The sequence below is a fragment of the Lepidochelys olivacea genome (assembly GCF_965140295.1).
Source record: "Lepidochelys olivacea isolate rLepOli2 genome assembly, chromosome: 2".
In the NCBI taxonomy this organism is placed as follows: domain Eukaryota; kingdom Metazoa; phylum Chordata; order Testudines; family Cheloniidae; genus Lepidochelys; species Lepidochelys olivacea.
The window spans coordinates 183959208-183975999 of NC_140412.1; positions in this window are offsets into that span (position 1 = coordinate 183959208).

Sequence of the window (16792 nt, forward strand, 5' to 3'; positions counted from 1 at the left end):
ATTAGGACAGGCAGGCTAATCAGGGCACCTGGTTTTAAAAAGGACCTCACTTCAGTTGGTGAGGCGTTGTGTGAGGAGCTCGGAGCAAGAGGTGTGCATGAAGCTGAGAGTGAGAAGGCGTACTACTGGAGGACTGAGAAGTACAAGCGTTATCAGACACCAGAAGGAAGGTCCTGTGGGGAGGAGGCCATGGGGAAGTAGCCCAGTTGTAGTTGTCACGCAGCTGTTACAACAGACACTGTAGACAGTTGCAATTTACAGGGCCCTGGGCTGGAACCTGGAATAGAGGGTGGGCCCGGGTTCCCCCCATCCCCCACAACTCCCTATTTGATATAAGAGGTGTTGATCTGGACTGTGGGTCCCACCAAGGGGAAGGTCTCCGGCTTGTTCCCCGACCCATTAGATGGGCCAGCAGAGACTGCGGGCATTGTTCTCCTCCTTTTCCCTATGCTGGCCAGTGATGAGGTTAGCCAAGTGAATGGCAGGTTTGTGCCACTAACAAAAGGAGCCAAACTGAGGTCTGCTATGAACCTCTGAGGTAAGCAAATCCGCCAGTAAGCGCAGAATCCACCAGAGCAGAGGAGGAACTTTATCATAGAATCCACTAGCCTTAATGTGAAAGGGGTACTGAACCAGCATAAACCATGATTTGTAATTTGGGAGGTCCTGTAGAACACATTTTACACATTTCATCTTCTTGAATCTGATAAAAGAGTTTGACTGTGTGTTCACACCAACCTGAAAAACTCCAGCTGTTGGCTCCTGCATAAAACATAAAATTATGGGAAGATTTAGTAATGAAAATCTGTAAATTTCATCTCAGTAGGGGATAAATAATAGTGTCAGGATGCACTCTGAGGGCAAACTTGACATTTTATACTTCATATCTTTGGTGATGGGGAACAGCATTTTATGATTCTTGATTTCCTTGCTCTTAATTGGTGCTTTCAATATCTCGCCCTGAAAATAGGCATCTATCAGCATGTGCATTTCATCCCCTGCAATGTTTAATGTAATCAACTGTTACAATCCTGTCTTCATTTTCTGAAAACAAACATCCTCTCCAGCATAACAAATATGAAGAAATATTAAAATTTAGCCCTTCTCATGTGTACCATGTCTTTTGAAATTGCCTAATTAAAATGCAAACTGAAAATATTAAGCTTACCCTTTGAAATGATCAGAGGTGTGCATGTGACCCTACTTGGAACAGCGCATGCAGCTCCGGACTCAGCTGCACAGAAGAGAAAAGGTGGATGATCAGATGGCTTCTAGGAAGAATGATAACAGACCTCTATCTTAGAGGTCTCCCTCTATTACTGAATGCTGATATGGGAGGGGCCAGGAAGTTACCTCCTCAAATATTTTACCCCCACTCACCCCCTGTCCTGTTTTTTCACAGTTGCTATCTTGTCGCCCTAAGAGGCACCTATGTTGGTGTTGCTTTCATTGGCCCAGCTCCTCCAAGGTAATTTATTTAATAATCTCACCGTTGTGTTTGTTTGTTTTTTAAGCCACGCCACTGATTTTTGAGGCCTGGCTCATGGTTTTTGAACATTTGGTGATGGCAATGCTGAGAGATGTTGCTGTAATATGGGGACTTTTGGAACTTTTCCCCACCTCTGAGATGTGACACATCACTCCTGGCTCCATAATGGAAGTGGGAGTATTTAGCTTTGTTTCACAAGTGAAACAGCAGAGAAGCCAAGGTAACTCTTAAGAGTGGGAAACAAACCCCAGGAGGTGGCCCTTTTACAGACATACAGAAACCATATTCCTTCCCTTCCCTGGCACCTTCCATTCAAGAAACTCAATCACTACCCACCTGTTATTGGATTCACAGCTATTTCACACTATAACTGCATAGCAGGAGGGGATAACCATAGCACCTTGGCCTGTAATTCAATTAGAGACTCTCTAGGCTCTAACTGAGCTCAGGAGCTTCAGCCTGTGTGTGATTGGCAATGCAGGGCACAGAAGGGAGTGCTTAGAGCAGGACCGGGGGATGTAAAGCCAGTGGATCCAGAATCCTGGGGAAACAAAAGAAAGACAATAGGTGCAGAAAAGTGACTACAAAGGAATTCAGCACATTAGGAAGCCACTGACCCATGCCCAGGCCTCTACCAAGCACTGTAACCTCCTTGGGTATGACTACACTGCAATAAAACACCTGTGGGGATTTGTGGGGCTGTAAGACTGCAGTGTAGATATGCAGGCTGAGCCCGAACATCTACACTGCAATTTCATAGCCCTGCAGTCAGCTGACATGGGCCAGCCATGTGTGTTTTATTGCAGTGTAGACATACCCATTCTGACCAGGGTGTTTCACCAGGAGCCATTGTGGAACTCTTCTTTCAAAGTATCAAGTGCTTTGTGGAGTGCTCGTGCCTTTCCAGCAGCAGTGGCAGATAGTCTGCCAGGGCAGGGAAAGAACAGGGGATTAACTCTTAGGAAAGACAGGAAACCCCAATCAGATCACTACTATTGGACACAAATAATGCCCCAAACACAGCAAGTCCCAACTCCAGCTTCACCTGTCTCCTGCCAGCAGTTGTTCTCCCTCACCATACTTTCTTTCTCATTTTTCTGTCCTACCTCTGTTCTTGGTGCATGAGTCTCATCATCTCTGCTTGTCACACCTCAGTCATCCTTTGCACCCTTTCACTGATCCTTTTGTCTATGTGTAAGCCCTACTGCCAGAGACAAAAAATCTTTCCACATGCTTTGATGGTGAAAAGGGAAAAGTGTTGCCATAAAAAGTTTCATTTGTATAGGCTACCTACCCACAATTCCTCTAGTGGCACTTCTAGAGTCACCATAACCATACATGAAATTGGATTCTGGCAGATTGTGGGTTCCCAGACAACTAGTGAAGAATTTGTTTCCAAGGATTTTGGATCTTTCCTAGAAGGAATTCCAATTGTTCTCAGTTATCTCCTATGGTGACTTTGTAGTAAGAGAGTGGAGACAAGTAATATTGCTGTGAGAATCATCACAGAGAACAGCAGCAGATTTAAGGGGGTTCTAATGAGGTTTGCCTCCCCTGTGCATCAATAAACTTGAAGTAATAAACTGAGTTAAATGGTGGCACGTTCAACTGGCACCAGAAAAGTGGCTCCCTGGGGACTGGAGAGACACGTGCAATGAGATACTTGGACTATTGCTGATTCAAACCGTGAGTGAGTAGGTGAGGCTAGTGGCTAGGTGAGGTAGTGCAGGTAAGAGACTCAACAGTGGGACAGTCTCACTGGCAGGTGGAAAGGGAGTTAGGCATACTGCTGCCAAAATTACTGGAAGAGGTTTGCATTTTGCTCTCTTTTTTCATATAAATTCTGTTGCTGTGTTTTCTCAAATTTACGGTTGTGTTCCCTTTCCCTTAATACAGATGTTCTTGATTTTACTCATTCCTACAGTGCCTGTGAGTGGGGAAGTTCTACCTACTAAGGGTATCCAGGGAGGGTGAGTTCAGGTTTCTGGTTGGGGGGAGGCTCAAGCTGGTTTAATTATTTGTCACAAGGGACCTGAGATATACTGTAGTCAGCCCTTCTTGCTGCTATTAACCACCTGGCAGAAGGGTATTACATGTGTTCACATCTCCCTTGTCCATCTTACCTCTAGTCTTATAGCTCCTCTCTGATTGTCACTATCCTTATCTTGGTCTTCATTGTGCCTCCTTTCCCTTGTTGCTCCTCTTCCACCTCTTATTACTCCTTTAGCTTTCTGTATTTTCCACACCCTTCCTCACCCATTCCTAGGTCTCTGACTTCCTTTCTCTGCTGTTTCTAATCACTCATCTTTGCGCCTGCAGATCCCAATCCGATTGCTGAGTGCAGTCATGGCAGCTTTCCTAGGCTCTCTGGGGACAGAATGTTATGCAACTGCTAAGGCAGCAACTGGACATGAGCTGCTGACATCACAGCATTGTGACATCATCTCCTGTGATGAGCTTACTCAGGGCTAGATTGGTCCTGGCTGCTTTGGATTTCCCCAGGCAACTCTGTTTGGTGTCCCAGGCCCCTTCACAGATTATTGATTTCAGAACAAGAAACAGAAGACTCAGAGGAGGCAGTGTTGTCTAGAGGGTAAAGCAGGGAATCTGGGGATCAGGACTCCTGGATTTTCCTGGCTCTGCATGGTCTTGGATGAGTCAGTCTGTGTCTCCACTTATAAACTGGGGGCTAATAATATGGAAACCCCCTCATGCACCGCTGCCTACCTGAGCCCCAAAAAAACAACTTGATCTGCTGTGAAATGATGTGGCTTGGTAGTAACTAGCACAGCGCCCACCTCACCATGTGCGGATATTCCCCAGTTTTTGCTGCTTCTTCTAGACCAGCAAGGCAGTGAAATGTCACTGGGTCCCATGAACCTTATGGTAGCATTACTTTTGCACGGAATCCCAATTTTCAGCCAAAACAAGTTGCTTTAAAAATATTGTAATTGTCTGAAGTGTCTCCTCCCTGTTCAAAGGACTCAGGGGGAATTCCAGGCAACTTTATAAGAGGTGTTGGATTAATTGGATTAATTAATTAAACATTTGGATTAATCTTGGGTAAAATAATGTCATTGTCTATATGTCTCTTTGAAGTTTGTAATAGACTGCCTAATGGATAAATTGCCCTAGTTAATTTGTGTAAATAACTACTGGTGGTGTTTAGAAAGCAAAAGGTTACATCAAAAGCCTATTGTTTAACCAGGACTGTGTGGTCAAGTGGATGCTAGGACACTGTATAAAAAGACCCTTGGGTCCTGATCCTGTTCATCTCAGATCTGCTTAAGCTTCATTAGGGGAAGTTTGAGTTGCAGTACTGAGGTCCGAGTTATGCTGATACGTCCTGAATATGATATTTGGACATTGGATTATAACCTGTGAACTCAATTCTAAAGGAACTCTTTGCAACTATAAAGCTCACAATCTCTGCTACGAATCTGGACCTCAATGGATTGAACTCATGTCTATATGTATATTGATCTTTTAACCACACGCTCTCTCTCTTTTGTGTTTTAATAAAATTTAGTTTCGTTAATAAGAATTGGCTGTAGCGTGTATTTGGGTAAAATCTAAAACATTCATTAATCTGGGAGGTAATGTGCCCCATCCTTTGGGACTGGTAGACAGTTTTCTTTTATATGATGATATAAGATTTTTGGAAATCATCATATTTGACTTAGGTACCTGGATGGAGGCCTGAGGCTGGATCACTTTAAGGTAACTGTGTTATTTGGACTTCTGAGTAACTAGTAAGGTAATAAAGAAGCTGTTTTATGCTGGTTTGATAAATCTAAGTATTGGAATATTCACCAGCTTTTGGGGGTTTGTCTGCTCATTCTTTACAGTTCACCCTAATTGAGTGACCATAGCTGGTCCCCACTGGGATCCCGATCATAATGCTGCTCATATCTTCTTGGCTGCACTGTGTGAATAGGTCTTGTTTTGAGATTGTTCTGGGCCAAAAGATATGGAGAATTTTTCTGAGATATGAGAATTTGTATGGAATGAAGACAGTTTGGACATGTCATACTTTGACATTCCCCAGCATTTTGCACTTTAAAGTAGAGTTGAAAGTACGCAGCTCTGATAAATCCTGAATTTAGTTTTGGTGCTGTATTTTGATGATTTCCAGGCTGTATTTAAGCTCCTGAAGGTGTTCCTGGCTTTATTGATTCTGTTCCGGATATCCTGCCTTGTTCCACCATCCTGGCTGATGGTGCTGCCCAAATATGTGACTGTTTCTACATTGGTGAGAACATGATCCTCTATCCATACTGGTGATGGGGAAGCAATTTTAAGGGTTATGATAGCTCTCTTATTGCGGTTGATTTTCAGTCTGATTTGCTGGCTGAATGTGTTGAGTCAGGTTGTTGTTTTTTTTCTTCACAATCTGCTTGTCATGAAGGACAAAAAACAACTTTTGACAGCCTACAATCCTGTATGAGAAGAGAATTAGCTAGGAAAAGGAAATTGGCTAAACTGTGATAATATGGTAATGAGAGAATGGAAGATGCATTTAGACATATTGTCTGATGGAGACTGAAGAGTCCTATTTACCTCCAGCTGAGATAATATGGAGCTGTTCAGGCTGCAGGACAGCTGGCACTCTTCCATTTCATTAAGCCCTGAAAAAAAATAGTGATGTGTAGGCAGGTGAAGTTCCTCTCCTGCTTGTACACAGTGTTTAGAGGCCATGCTTACCTCCTTGCCAGCTCTTGGTCTTTATTACTAACATAAATAATAAGAACTGTAGCTTTCATTCTAAGCTTCCTCTTGAGATAGCTTGCTCTTCGGGTTTTTTCCCTCCAAAACCTTTCCCTGCCTCTAGTTACTTCTGTGATGGTGTGTATGAGAAGGGTGACCATTTATATCACAGTTGTTACCACTGTGACAAAGTTACCATGAATCCTGTACAAAGTATGTCATGTGAGGTATCGATAGAAAAGTTCTGAATTGTTAAGTATGTTTATCTTGCTTAGATGCATCTATCAGATTTGTATCTGAAGTTATGGATATTGGCTATGTGCTTGTATCTTAAGCATGTATTGTATTCCTGGATGACCCTTCCTCCCCCGATATATTTATATCAGGGATAGACATCTATGTGTTGGTGACCCATTTAAAGACACTCCACTCTCACAATGGGCCACTGAAGGAACCCATCCTGCCCAGAAGGTCTGGCTGTGGATGCCTCAGACAGCAAGGAGCTAATGGCCACCACCTGTGATTCAGCAAAACATGTAAGGGCATGTGATGTGGATATGTGATCCCAGACTCCATCTTGGGCAGTAACTTTCCATACACAGGGGGTGTGGGATTTGTTTGGCACAGTAAATTTCCATGCACATAGCGGAGGATATAAAAGACACCGAGACACCTCCATTTTGCCTTTTTCCTGCTCCAACTCTCTGAACTGTGGATTTACAACTAATAGGAGTATTTTGAACTATGAACTGAGGACCTACCAAGCTTTGGAAAATACCAGAGAGACTTTTGCAAGCCAGCCGTCTATTTCATCATTGCTACAAACCGGATATAAGGAATTTGCAGTCATTTGTATGTATACGATCTATTAACCATTTTAACTCTGTTTTTTATTCACAAATCTTTATTTAGTTTACTGAGGATTGGCGGACAGTGTGATATTTGGGTAAGAGCTGAGATACATATTGACTTGGGGGTAAATGTCTCATCCTGTGGGTTTGGTGTAACCTCACATATGATGAACTGGGTTTTCAGTAACCTCTCACTATATTAGCCCTATTTGTCTGGATAGGTGCCAAAGGCTGGCATGCCTATAGGGGACTGTGTTTGGTTCCTGGTTAACCACTGCGGTACTGCAGAAGTAGTATTTTTATTGGCTTGATTAATCTAATTATAGAATAAACCACAGGTTTGGGGGAAAGCCTGCCCTGTTTTTTTGCAGTCTGCCCTGAATGTGGCATTCTCAGTGTGGTCCATCCTGGGCACCCGGTCACAACTTCTACAGATAGACATTCAAACCCTTTTATACTGTATTCTTATCCGAATGTGGTGCCCTAAACTCTAGGAGGGCTCTACTGTTGTGTGCTGCTAAATAGCTGCTCTGTTCTACCACAAAGGTGTTGACATTTCAGGGACAGATGTTATGATTCCTGTGTTTGTGGTTTCTCTCTGTCCGTCTCCGCTTCAAGTGTACATGTGGTCTTTTCCAGCTGGGGCCCATTTCTAAGCATATTTCTGCTGAAGGCACAACCACATCCATCATAATGTTGCACTACCTAAAATCCTGAACTCAGCTCAGGGTTTCCACTGAAAAGTAATTATAGGATGATGGAAGAACACTGTTACAATAATTGGTTAGGGATACGAAAAGAGGAGGGTTAAAAACAGATCATGAGAATGCTGGCCATCTAAGCTCTGATCCCATCCATTTGTTAACAAATAATAGAAATTAGAACTGTAAAATACAATATCCATTCCTTGCCAATGCAGGAATATTCACTTTATCACAGCAAGAGGATATGTGCAACTCAAATCTAACTCATGCAGGGCTCAATACCTAATTGCACTGTATTCACACTGAAACAGGCCTGCTCTAACTTGCGACAGTAAGGCTGGGGATCAATGGAGAGTTTCTCATTGATGCTCCACTCCATCTGGCCTCCATCATACCCACTTCCTCTCTTGACATGCCTCCTCCTGCATTTGAGGAGTGGGCTGTAGAGCTAGTGCTGGGAGAATATTCAGCTGTCCCCTTTCAGGTCACTTTGTGCTGGTCTGGCAGTATAAATTGCCTATAGTGGGGCCCAGTGCAACTGTACGCATGTGAGGCCAGAATTTGCTGCTGTGAATTCCCTTGAGGTTTTGCTTCACCTGTCAAACGGACTTTTAGCCATTTAGCTATTGCAGCCATTTACACCAGCAAAGAACTTTGTACTGGGCTTTTATGGTGACACCCCTGAATAAAATAGCTGGCATTTGTAGGGTAAGTCTCCCACTGCAAATGAATGTGCGATTTATCTGTTGTAGTGAACTTCTCCACAAGTGAGAACATAAACTGGTGGATAAGATACAAACTGAGTGTCAGGACTCGGGAGGTTCATGTCCTTGGTGTGCCACAGACCTTCTGTGTAAACTTGTGTAAGCTGCTTCACAGTTTTGTCCCTCTGTTCCCCATATATAAGAACTATTACCCCATAGAAATGTTTGCAAGGTTGTTGTTGCCATGTTAGACCCATGATATTAGAGAGACACAGTGACATCTGTTGGTGAGAGACAAGCTTTAGTGCTTACACAGAGCTCTTCTTCAGGTCTGGGAAAGGTTCTCAGAGTGTCACAGCTAAACACAAAGTGGAACAGATTGTTTAGCATAAGGAGTTAACACATGTTGCAAGAGAACATTCAAGGTGAAGTGGGTAGTTAACACATTTGCAGTTGTAAGACAAAGGAGTGTTAATGGGTTACAGGTTGTTGTAATGAGCCATAACTCCAGTTAATGAGTCCATGATTTTTAGTATTTAGCAAAGTTGTGAATTTAAGCTCCCAGGCTCATCTTTTGTAAGCGTTATGCAGATTTCCTTTGAATATAAGGACTCAGAGGTCTGATGCGGAGTGATTATTTTGTGAAAAGTGTTCGCCCACATGTAATATGGTAGGGTTTTTTTTCCTTTCATTTTTTCTGTGTGAGTTCATTCGAGAGCATAGTGATTGTCAGGTTCCAATAAAAGATATGACCTCGCCCATATTGTCTTTTTGAGGAGTGTTATGAGACTCAGTTCACTAATGTTTGCAAAGTGCTCGGAAATCATGAGGTGGAAGGTTCTGTTGAGGTATCATACACCAACACGATTCTACTTTCCAGAGCATGGCATTTTGTATATGATCCACCTGAAAAGGAGAATTCGCATTGGCTTATGCATGACAAGAATTTGATTAAAAACTGAGCTGTTGCACCATAAATAAATCAATGAGACCCTTTTTTGTGGCAGCACTTGCATAGTCTGGATTGAAGATACAGTGAAAATAGCCTATCAGGTTCCAGCCTTAATGTATGTGCTACTGTTTTATAAAATATAATAGCTTGCAAAAACACTGATTCTGGGATGGTTGCTCATCTGCCATCAAAGACTATTTAACAATATGTTCACCTTCTGTTGTGCATACTATAGGTTCTAGTAGTGGCTTATTTTGTGAGCAGCAGTATATATAGCAGCATGCAAGTATCTTTTGCAAGTAATATTTATAATTTTAATTCAATAATATTTCTAACCTTTTGGTCACTGTGTTTCTTATAACATTCTTCCCGCTTAAGCAAATTTGCACTTTGCTGCAATGACACACGTGGCTTATTTTGCTGCCAGGGAATAGGAGGAGTGTAGGAATAACCTGGCCATGCTCCTACCTGCCCTCTGACATGGGGCGCGCATGTGGAGGAGGGGGGATGGGTATGGCATATGCTTTGCCAACTCTGTGCTTCCTAGGGATATTCCCATGCACAGTTGTTCCCTGAAAATTGTCAAACTGCTTTATGACCACTTTATACCAGTGATGAATCTGGTGTAAAGTGGCAATCAGAAAAGTGTAAATTCCAACTCCAGCACTATGAGTCCAAGCCTCCTTCTCCTCAAGTCAATGACAAAACTACCATTGACTTCAGAGGGAGTAGGATCAACCCCCAAGATGCCTCCTTCTTGGATTCTGTAGGAGGCACTCAGTCACGCAGTACATACATTAATGTGTCAGAGAAGCACTGATGTTTAACCATCCATTACTCTCCAGGGTGTATTGAATAGATACTTGGAGACCCTAGCATGGTACCAAAGCATCTACAAAGCAACTCAGCAGGGCTACAGGAGCGCTACTAAATTGGGAAGTTCGGACCAATGGATTCATGTACCCATGAACCTGAAGTGACAGAAATATGGTTGGGAGCACTTTTTGTTTAGATTATCACTAGATTCAATCAGAACTGGGATCCACAATCTATCATCATCCAATCTTTAAGGTCTCAACCATTTTTGACTTTATGCATTACCCTGTATGACAGCACAGTAAGGTGTGTGTGTGTGTGTGTGTGTGTGCCATACCAAGACCACTGTGATATCAGAGGTAACACAATCAATCATCACTCTTACTCTACAGCTAATCTGCATGCAACAATTTCATTGGCTGTATAACAGGACATGCATAGATGGTGGATTACTTGACCCAGCTGCCATGCTCATGTGACAGCGTGGGGTTTTTAGCTACTAGTGATATTTGTAAATTGCTCTGAGTTGCATTTTAGAACGAAGTATGATCATTATTATTGTACATTAGAAAGAGCTGACAACTTTTCTATTTCTTGTTGCTCAGAATACTTTTATTGCTGAAATAATCCATCTTTACTGTTAAAATAATCCAATTGCTGGTCTAGCCCTAAACACACAAAAGTTCTGTACAGTTTCAGTAGTGATATATTTGTTACTGTTTGGAATTCTAGGCATCGTGTGAGAAACTATTTTGTATGATATTCCTCTGTTAAATTTAAATGATGAATGGTATTGAGCACCATGAATTGGCCATAACATGCAAAGACTGCTAAAATGGGAACATGTATTCACTAGTAATGAAATTCACCCCTTAGATTAGGATTTAACTAGTGCATAGGCCATGTGTGCCCTCTTTACTCAGGGATAAAGTTCACCTATTGTATCAAAGCTGGAGGTCTTTACTCATACCTTGAGATTTAGGTGTAGCTCAGTAACACAGTATACATGTTCTCATGGAGCTTGACTTGTCTGTGGAACTATTTTTCCATTCTGCTGAAAAGGAGCTAGTTACAGTTCTGTGGGAGGATCCACATCCACTGTATGTGCTAGATAAAGAAACTTTGCAAAGCAGACTTCTCTTTCTGTGGCCCAAGCAGTCATTGGTCAGATGTTCCTTATCCATTTTTCCTATGCATCTTCTATACACAGAGATACAGTACTTATGTGTACAACCTTCAGTCTTATTGCAGCTGTGCTTTCACTCTCTTGCATTAGAGAGCTTGGGGAAAATGCTGAGCCAAATTCACCCCTGGTGTCAGAGGAGTTATACCAGATACTAATTTGGCCCAGTGTACACTCCAAGTATTGTTTCATGGATTAGGCTCTGTAACACTCTATACCTCGAAGGAGTGCCCTGTAACTCCCATATTCATCATTTGTATATAATTGTGATATTTCATATAAAGCATGTTATGTAAGGTATCATGGGAATGGCTATGATCTGCTGAAAGCCATTGTTCTATCTAAATATGTATATCATTAATGCATATGAAGTTATGAGATTGTGTTGTATGGTTGTCACTAAACTATGTTGTGAGTTGGGGAATTGCCAAAATATTAGCTCCCCAGAAACAACAGCAAGGGAGCTAAGCAGCACTGGGGGGGGTGTCGAACAACTATCAGCAGCCATTGTCTAGCAAGGGAGTTACAATTCGATGACTCCCTTACACAAGGCCACACCAGGGGAATTGTTCAACCTTGTCTGGTGATTCATCAGTGCCCACCAGACATGCTTGGACTTGTGTTCCTCAAGCACATGGAATAAGGATATAATATAGGGAACAGAGGCCGTATGGTTTAGCCTGTCTCTTCTCCCACCTGCACTGAAGGCAATGAGAACACTGGAGCGGAGGAGACTGGTCCCCAGGCTAACAGGAAGAACTTGCATATGAAAGACTGTAACCAAACTGCAGTATCCAATGGCGTGAGAAAAACTACTTAATCCACATATTGCCTAGTCCAGGGGTCAGCAGCCTTTGTGAGGCGGCCCATCAGGGTAATCAGCTGGCAGGCCGCAAGACATTTTTTTATGTTGACTGTCCGCAGCTTCCAGTGGCCACGCTTCGCTGTTCCCCGCCAATGGGAGCTGCGGGAAGCTGCAGGGCCTTTTGCCTATCACTTAAAATCCATCTTTTTAAATCAATAAACTTATTCTAATGTTTATCTTTAGCAGGGCATTTGACTGAAGTGCTTGGTAAATCTGCTCAGGTTAGAAAGGCTGGTGTATGGCCACTTTCCATTGATGAAGTGGTGAACCAATTAATAATCTTACATTGCTCAAGAGGGAATATTCCTGAGGTACAAGACCGGGAGCAGGGAGGATTTGGCTGGTGCCTTTCTCTGTGTGATTGGTGAGTGGTTCTGGGAGCATTCATGCAATCTAGATGGGTGTGGGACGCCACATGCAGTTGTACTGAGTGGCAACAGCACCTGGAAGGGTTGCTGCTTGTCACCAGTAAGGCATTGTGAGAGACAACCCAGCTTAGTGAGGTAAGGGGGCACAGCAGTCCCAGGTTGTACCCCTAGGTTCCTGTCACAGGCTCACACACTTTAAAGGAGCCCACCGTGAGTACTGAAGAGGGTGATTTTTAAAGGAAGAATAATTCAATGTAAGTGCTCTTTTGAGTTGTAATTGAAAAGGTCAAGAAGTTCATGTATCAACCATGAATGGATAAAAGGGGCTCGGAGTACAGGCAGGGGTGTGAGCTCTGGCTGGGGTTGTGGGCTTTGGGAAGGGGCCAGAGATGAGGGGCTAGAACAGGGGGTTAGGGTGCGGGGTGGGGGTGTGAGGGCTCTGGACTGGGGGCGGGGGTGCAGGCTCTGGGGTGGGGCCAGGGATGCGGGCTTTGGGAGGAATTTGGGTACAGGAGGGGACAGCAGTCTGGGGCAGGGTGTTGGGGTGTGGGAGGGTGTTCAGGGTTACCCCAGCTCTCAGAAAGTGGCCACCAGGTCCCTTCAGCACCTAGAAGCATGGGCATCCAGGGAGGCTCCATGCACTGCGCTTGCACCCACAGGTGCTGCCTGTGCAGTTCCCATTGGTTGTGGTTTCCAGCCAATGGGAGCTGCAGAGCCAGCACTAGGGGTAGGGGCAGGGGCAGCGCCCAGCGCCATCCTCACCACGCATGTGCCTAGGAGCCGCAAGGACCTGGTGGCTGCCCACTTCCGGGAGCTGCACAGAGCTAGGGTAGGCAGGGAACCTGCTTTAGCCCTGGGCCCCCAAACCTGGACTTTTAATGGCTTGGTCGGTGGTGCCAACCGGAGCCGCCAGCGTCCCTTTTCGACCAGGCTTTCCAGTCAAAAACTGGATGCCTGGCAACCCAAGGGGTCGGGGCAGGCATGGCTTGGGCGAGCATTGACCCTAGCCTCACGTAGGGGTGGGAAGGGGCTTGAACGATCTGTGACACTAGCCTTGAGCTGGGATGGGGAGCAGGGGCAGGCCTGACTGAGGTGAGCAGTGACCCCCCCCAGCCTCATGGGGGGGTTGCGGTTGGCAGGCAGGGCTCTGGTGACCCGTGTCACACGGGGCGGGGGGAGAGGCCAGGGCCAGGCAAGGCTTGGGAGAGCAGCCACTCCAGGTTCATGCAGGGGGAGGGCACGCAGGGTTTGGGTGATCAGCAACCTCCAACCAAACATGGGGGGTGGTGGTTTGCAGGCACGGCTCAGGCAAGCAGTGACCCCAGCCTCACATGGGGCGGGGCACAAAGGGCTCAGATAAGCAGTGACCCCCAGTGTCACGGGGGAGAGGGGTAGGTATGGCTTGGACAAGCAGCAACCCCAGGCGCTCGCAGGGGAGAGGAGGATTGGCCTGGCTCAGGCAAGCAGTCACCGCAACCTCACATGGGGTGGGGCAGAAAGGGCACAGACAAGCAGTGACCCCAGCCTCACGCTGGGAGCTTCAGGCAGGGCTTGGGTGAGCAGTGACTCCAGCATCACGTGTGGATGGGTGTCTAGTAGGGCTTGGCCCAGCAGTGATCCCAACTTCACTTCGGGGGGGGGGGGGGGTGGAAGGAAGGGCTTGAGTCAGCAGCTGTCCCAGCCTTGTGCAGGGGGCTGCAGACAGTGCTCAGGCAAGCAGCAACCCCAACCGTGCATAGGGGAGGCAGGGCTCAGGCCAGCCTCACACAGGGAGCTGCAGGCAGGGCTCAGGGGGGAAACGACCCCAGCCTCGCACGGAAGGGAGGGAGGCAGTTCTTGGGTGAGCAGCAACCGGAGTCACGCAGGGGCTGCGGTGGGGAAGCAGGTAGGGCTCAGGCATGCAGCAACCTCATCTTCGTGCTGGGGGAGGGGCAGGCAGGGCTCAGGCCAACCCCACGGTGGGGGAGAAGGGCTCAGGCCCCACCCAGTTTTCCCTTCAGAAGTATGGTCACCCTACACCCTCTAAACATGGACTAGACAGGATCAAACTCTTGTTAGTAGAACTTCTAGCCTGATACCACCTCTGGCCCGATCATGCTTGCCTTAGTGACGCAAACGCCTAATGACTGCAGTGGGAGTTTTATGTGACTAAGGCAACAAGATTTGTCTCACTCTGGCCCATATTTCCTCCTTGAAAAATCTCTTGATGCAAAAGCTGTTTTTAAATAACAGAATCCACAGCACCGGAGCCAGAGAACTTTGTTTACAAAAACTGTTGCTTCCATGTAAATGTTTTCTGAAAAACTAACAGGCAGGTGCAGACATATGTCTCTGTAACAGGATAGATTAAAAATCAATTTTATTAAGGAAACTAGCAATGCATCCCAAACCTCTCATCCCTGGCCCCAGTTCTCTGCCCCAGCACGGAGCCCACTGCCCCCCATCCTGAACCCCTGATTTCTGGCCACAGCACCAGCCAGAGACCACATCCGCTCACCCGCCCCCCCGCCCCCGCACCCCAACTGCCTGCCCCAGCCTGGTGAAAGTGCATGAGGGTGGGGGAGAATGAGCAACAGCGAGAGGGGAATGGAGCCAGTGGGGGCAGGAGCTTGGAGAAGGGGTGGGGCCTTGGGGTGGGCCAGGGGTGTTCAGTTTTGTGCGACTAGAAAGTTGGCAACCCTACCTGCCCTCTCCCCTGCGCAAGGCTAGGGGAGTCACTGCTTGTCTGAGCCCTTGCTGCCCCCTCCTGTGTGAAGCGGGGGGGGGTCACTGCTAGCCTGAGCCCTGCCTGCATGCGAGACTGGGGGGGGTTGCTGTTTGCCCAAGCCCTGCCTGCCCCGTCCCCGTCCCCGTCCCCTACATGACACTGGGATCACGTCTCCCCCAGCCCTTCCTGCTGCTGCCCCCTCTGCCACTCGAGGCTGGGGTCACGGCTCACTCGAACCCTTCCCTCCCCCAAGCGGGGCTGGGGGGGTCGCTATTCACTAGATCCCTGCGTGCGAGGCTGGGGTGGCTGCTCTCTTTGGCCCTTCCTACCCCTTCCTCCCTATGTGAGACTGTGGGGGGGTGTCGCTGCTTCCCTCAGTTCTGCCTGCCCCGTTCCCCCCCTCCACCTCAGGCTGGGGTCGCTGCTCATCCAACCCCTGCCTGACCCCCTGGCCCCTGCATGGGGTGGGGGTCGCTGCTCACTCAAGCTCTGCCCCTTCTCTCCCCCTGCCCCCCATGGAAGGCTGGCATTGCTGCTTGCCCAAGCTCTGCCTACGTCCCCCGCGTGAGACCTGAGAAGCGACTCTCCTGAACCCTGCCTGTCTGCCGCTCCCGCGCAAGGCTGGGGGTGACAGCTCGCCCGAGCCGTGCCTCTCCCACCCTGTGAGACTGGGGGTTGCAGCTCACCTAAGCCCTACCTGCTCCATCCCCCTCCCCGACACGGGGCTGGGTTCACGTATCCTCACAGCTCTGCCCCCCCCCCCCTGCATGGTGCTGGCACCACCACTCCCCCCGCTGCACCTCGCTTTTTTGACAAAAATGGGCATTTGGCCTGTTTGCTTTTGTCAGCTGATGAAGTCAGCAAGAGCAAATGGGACAACTGTTGCCTTTGCCCAAAAAGTTGGGACAACCGGGACAGGGCTTAAAAAAGGGACTGTCCTGGCCGAAACGGGACATATCCTCACCCTCAGAGGGTGGAACATATAAGTGCAAAGTAGAAAGTGATGAGTGAGGGGAGCACACACAGACATTTTAAAGGGGGTTGCTGTGACAGGTTACTCCTGCCTACTAACTGGCAGGTGAAATTCACCCCTGTGCCGAGGGCTAACAAGTCCCTCTTACGCTTTCAAACAGGGTGTAAGTGGTGCACAGGTCCCATGCTGGCCATCTGCAGAGGGGTGCATTTCACCCTACAACAGTAGTGCTTAAATAAACACCCCATTAACTTGTTGAGGCTTTTGCTTAAGCCAATGACAGCCTTGCCCTGCTTGCTTGTTACCCTGTGCACTGTAAGTGGACAGAAATGGATCTTTACTACCATTCAGCACTTAATTTTACTGCTGAGCAAGTGATGCCTTCACTTGCACTTCCACTTTCACACTGGGGAAAGACTTGAAAGATGAAGGCCTAAATGACACAAACACACCTTCACAGCATTAAACAAATG